The sequence below is a fragment of the Balaenoptera physalus genome (genome assembly GCF_965194825.1).
Source record: "Balaenoptera physalus genome assembly, chromosome: 3".
Lineage (NCBI taxonomy): Eukaryota > Metazoa > Chordata > Mammalia > Artiodactyla > Balaenopteridae > Balaenoptera > Balaenoptera physalus.
The window spans coordinates 155,033,903-155,040,124 of NC_138890.1; positions in this window are offsets into that span (position 1 = coordinate 155,033,903).

Here is a 6,222-nt window from a genome sequence, read left to right on the forward strand (position 1 = left end):
ATTGATATCAGAATTTCTGTGCATTAAAAAATATATGAGTTTGAATTTTATTATTGTCACAAATATTCAGAAATGTATTAATTTATCATGTTTACAGCACCAAGCATTCTGTGTTGTTTCACGCATTCTGTTGCATATTCACAACAATTATAACACATTTAAACATCAACCACTTAAAAGAAATACAGTTTTCTAAAGAAATGATTTATCTTAAATCGTTTTTTGTTCAGATAATTCAAATCGTGTAATCTCATTTGATTGAATTTATATATTTATATTTCTGCAATTATAAAACTGTGCTCTTTAACACTATTTACGTGTATAAATAATTTCTATATTATAGCAAAGATTGCATGAAATGGAACAATTTGCTAATACAACTGCTCAGTCTTTGGGGAAAAAAAAGTATGTCGGTTTGCCAGTTTTAAAGACAACAACTGGATTCATTTGAAGAATGCATAATTCTAATATCAAATGTATTCCTAAAAAACACTCAATTTGTAGTAGACTAGATTTTTTTTTAAAAAGAGGAATATAGGTTAGTTATTTCTTTGAGACATTTATATATTGGTGTCTTTCAATAATTCTGTCCTTGGATATCATGTCATTGGTTTATGTCAAAAAATAATCTCTCAGGTACTTCAGGTGTTAGACCCCTCAGTTACACCTAGAAGAAATTACTATTCCTAACCATGTTTTTTCTATAGTGTTATGAGAGTAATAAATGTATGAGTGTGTAAGATAAGTTCTCCCAGATCACAAAAGAACAACACCCTCTGTTTCAATGTAATGTCTTGAGGAAACATCACAATACAAGTATCTGATAGTCAAACATTTTGTTTTCACAATCTATTTACGTGAAAATTAATTATTTATAGGTAAATTATCTCCTCTCCTTTAGATTTCCTACTGGAGTTACAGATTTCCTTATGATGTTTTGAAGAAGGAAATTAAACTATTCACTAATTAAATTAATCTCATTGTAGAATAACATTTTGTAATAAGGAACTACAGATTCTATTTTTCTTTGGCAATGAACCTTTATTTATAATGGTATCTTGCCCTAGTCTATGGGGAAAATGCGAAGCAGCTGTGCTGGATAAACCACACATAATTATCACATAGGATCTCTTTGCCAATGATATCGCTGGTTATGTAAAATATACATTCTTGGTGTGTATTTTATAAGTGTGTCATATTTCATATTACTTTTAATTGTATTTATGTACATGGAAACAGCCTCAATATTATTAGCCCTATTATACACGTGTAGAGAAAAATCATGTGATTCAAGTTACTTGAGGCTTATGTGATTCCTCTCCTTCCTTCCTTTGTAAGACTCAATTTTAAGAGATTTTACTTAATATTCCTTCTGTCTTTTGTACTTTATTTTTATAATTTTATGATGCCTGAAAAAATAATTTTCTTTGGGGGAAATATACAGTTTTAAGACCATAAGTTAAGTATTGCCCATAATATGTCAATGTTAATAAGTCAATATCAGACACAGTTAAATTTACATCTTAACACATTGTGCAATTCATATGTGAAATCGATCCATTTATGAAATCAAGCTACCTAGTACAATACTTTAGCTCCCTCTTTTGGTTGGCCCAGATTGTAATATGAAAATACAAGGAAATGCCCTAACATGCTTTCATTTCTACTGGCATTTTATGATATTTGAGACAATATTTATTTCATTATTACTGCATAAAATTAATCTAAATCACTTTTCTAATAAAAATAAGTCAAATCTACATCTGGACTTTTTTTTACCAGTTGAATGCTAAATTACTGAACATTTCATTTTAAAGTTAAAGATGTATTTTGACACAGTTTTACTACATATTATTTAAAATAAATTAGTATTTACTTAATTTTATGAGGATTTTCAAATATGATTTCTCCAAATAAAGTATGAGCATATATGTCACATATATCTGTTTCTCACACTCTATCAATATCTGTATCTCTGAATCTATATTCTCAACTGTAGTAGCAGATTTTTCCAGCCTAATTTTTCCAGTCTTCAAATTTGTTCTTTCCTTTCATAACCAAATACTTAATCCTAGTTCCAGTTTGCATGATAAAACAAACTGAGTCCACCCCTCCAAATATTTCGTTAAAATTTCTAGGAGTGTTTCCAAAATTCTGGATTTCACCTGTTACTACTTGCTTAGGATTCCTCTGCAAGTTTCTCAATTGATCTCAATGCTCAACCTGAATAGGTTCCTGCTTGTTTCCCTGAGCCCTACTAATTCTAGGACAGAACAGCAATTAATAATAATAATAATAACATTGAACACCCTTTACAGAAGGATAAAAGAATAAAAATGATGTTAGGGAACAGAATACATCAGGAAAGAAATTTACAATACGGTATTTCGCTGCTAAATCTAAATAGTCCAGGCAGTTTCCCAGGACTTGACTCTTGGATATCTCCATCCTTTGCTCTCAGCTTGCTGCCATGAAGCTGGAGGGCTCTTCTCTAACCAACAGGTGTTACCTTGACACTAATTGTTATTTGGGAGCCCATAATCCTCAATTTTTTCTCAGACTATAGGAAGAGATTAACAAAAAATAAAATAATTTACTCTGATAACATTATCCCAGAGATGCCAACATTTTAAAAAATTTACATTATTAAAGAGGAAGCTTAATATACCTGCATGACACATGAGCACTTGGATTTTTCCATTGGAAATCACAAGACCATTACTTAACCTATATCTACATGATTTATAGGGCCCCCTGAGAACAGAAAGCGCTTTCATGAGGACAAATCACACCTTCTAATTATAGAATCTAAAATATAATTCTATTAACTTTGTCAATAATATTTTGTCACTAATAACTACCCATGGGTCAGAAATATTTTATACTATCTTTCTCTTCTAATTTTGGGTAGATATAAAAATACTTAACTTTTTTTATGTTTAATATGTAGTTAAGTGAAGGTGATACATATCTGATAAATTTTCTATGTATAATATGTGAAAACCAAATTTCTTTTGCTCTTCCTGTAAATAAACAAAAGCCCAAATCAGTCTGAATGGCTTCCCTTTTTTTTTTCGGTTACCCCTGTTTATGAAATATTCCATTAGTAACATAGGAATTGATTCAAATAATTTTGAGAAAGATAATGGGTCTTAAACTGTTTCTTTTAAAAAATGAATAAAAATTAGAATTAGGGGCTTCCCTGGTGGCCAGAGGCTAGTCTAGCAAGTAAATGAGAATTTACAAAAATGTGCTCTGAAATGAGATCATATGGTTTCATATTCCAACCTAGTCATTTTCTAACTCCAGTCCTAGAGGAGTGATTTGATCCTTTTGAGCCCTAATTTATTTCTCTATAAGAGACCCATACTAATTTTTCATATATGTTCATTTGTGAGGCTCAATGAAATGTACCTAAAAAGTGTCTATTATGATAAAAGAAATATTAGGCAGAAAAATATTTTAAGTACTTTGATATATGTATGTCAGAAATCAAAGAAAAAAGGAAGAATAGAAAGAAGACACGAACAGTTTTGAGGTAATGAGTTCCTGTATTTATTAAGCTTGAAGCTTCTCATGTTGAAGAAGAGGAGACAAAGAAAAAAAAAATAATGAAAGAACTTGATAACACCCTGGTACTGAAACTCCAAATGATCTCAATGCAACCCTTTCAAAAACTATCAGGGATTAATTTAAATGAATAAAAATATGTCTTTTCTCTCTGTGGATTAAGGAATGATGTGTTCTTTGTAACTTTCTGCTTCCTTAATTTTCTCTCAATTTCACCAAAAATTTCATAAATAAAAGTTATCATATCCTAAGTTTTATACTCTTAAAAGCATTTTTAACAGTTGGTTGAAGAAAACAGAATTTTACTTCATGAGTAATTTCCACATTGGACTTAATTTACTCTTGGATTTAAAACTACTACTCAGGAGAAAATTATGTGGCCAATCATGACACATAAACTTTCTTCCAAAACGGATAGAACCAAATCCTCAGATTTTTTAATGCAACCACTGAAAAATTCAAAGTTCATAAATAGCTAAACCTTAGATAAGCATTCTTATAAGGTAAATAGCATATAGGTTTTAAGTCTCCTGGCCAAATGAATTCCCTTTCTGAATTGATGGCAGACTCAGAAATGCACAATGATTATACTTTTTGTATACAAATCCTCTAATTTTTTGTGTTCACATAGTGGCATTTTGTGATGAGTACTGTATTTTTTCATCGAACAACAATCTTTCTCACCTGCATCCCTCTCCTCAGCCTAGTACAGTCTACTGATTTCAGCACTGTACTGTAGAAATGACTTGTGAATGCATGGCCAAAACCCATACCTGATATTCCAACAGTGTTCTGGAAAATCCAAGATAAAGTTTATAAATAATGGGTACTCATATGCCAGTACTGTCTGTTAGAGATATATTGAAATGTTACAGTATCAATTTCTGAGGATGGTTATAATTAAGGAAAAATTAAACAGTTCAAAACCAGTAAGATATGTAGAAATGTTAAAGGATAGATTATCTCACTAATAAAAATTATATAAAATGTCAGTACACATTGCATTTGTCTTTATCTATTCAGTCCCTCTATTTACCTACATTAGTTCTGATGATGATGATGTCTTGTTAGATCAGGATGACAAAATCATGAACTAGAAATAGTTGTTGACTAAGTTATTATTAGGAGATAATGACATACTGGATGTTCTGAGTTGCAGCGTTGATACAGGTGACCCTTATATGCTTAATGAGCAGAATCCTTTTAGAAAAGACATCTGTGTCAAGTGTTTGGCAGGGAATATGGTTATAAAATTATGCAATGGAAACGTGAATTAAAGAATTCTGGGAATCACTATTAATGTTCAGGAAACCAGAGCATATATTCTAGAATTTATATGTGTAAGAGGTATCTTCCTAAGAAGCAAACATTTGAGGGTTTTTTGGCTTTAATATATTACATTTAGTATTTTGTATCTCTGATGCTTAACGATGCTATTTAAGCAGCAATCATCTGTTCCCTTGGCAAATATATAGAGAAAAAAATTAAAATTAACTGATCTCATCCTATTGCAGACTTAAAAGAGTTTCCTACAGAGAAGGATCCATAGCAAGAGGTGTAAGGAACCTCAATAAGGTCTGATTTTAGAAGGTTAATTATGATGCATTTTTACTTCTTAGATTTCCTCTTATAGCAAAGAAGAGATATCCTAATGAAGATTAATAGTGAGAGCATGATAATTTAAAATGAAAATAGTAAATACTCTCCCTTTGGAATTCAGTGGGTTAATAGAGATATTTCAAACCTTTATTAATCTCGTTGGCTGTGCAGTATTTCTAACTAAATTTTAAGCATTTTTAATGTAACAGTTCCTTAAAAAAGAGATCCGATTATGTGCAATATGTGTAAAGTGAAAGATAACATGTTCAAATGTTTGAAACTGTCTGCTACACTTAGGTGTTCCATTACGTCCCATATTTTAATGCACAGACAGTGTATTGAGTCCTTTGATCTCTTGGTCCATTAGTCCTCCTCCAAATCAGACCATAATTCTATACTAACCTCTGGGAACATGATGCAGATAATTAATTTTATTGTAAAACACTTTTGATTCACAGGTTCTTATTTATTGAAAAATCCTTAGGAAAACTGGGGGACCTGAGAGTGGCAGATGGGGATAAAATAAAAATAAATCAAGAAACAAGAGAAGGTCCTTGTATGACCCAACAATTATTACAACCCATGAGCTGGGAGTATAATTGATTCAACCCTCTGCACATGAGGTTGGGCAATGGGGTGGGGACTGCACCTATTCCTTAACAAATTTCCTTATAAATTCATAAGTGTGTGTTCACACACAGACACACACATTCACACACCAATAAGTCATATCAGTGCCAATTTTACTACAGTTCTTTGACATATTGTTTAAATCATATCCCTTGTTTTGTTCAGTAAAAACTGTCTATCATGGAATTACTTTAAGAAAGGAACTAATTTATGTTAACTAATCTTATTAATTCTCGAAATTCACACTGCTTTATTTGGATTACAGTATAATGGTTGTATTATCACTGAAAAAGCCCAATGCCCAAAAGATGACCAAGAACACAGTTTTAGTCAAAGTTAGGTGTATTAACTTCCTGCAACAAGGCATACTGCCCATCGTGGGGAAATTGGAGATATTTTGGTTGGAGGGAGTTAAGATAGGCT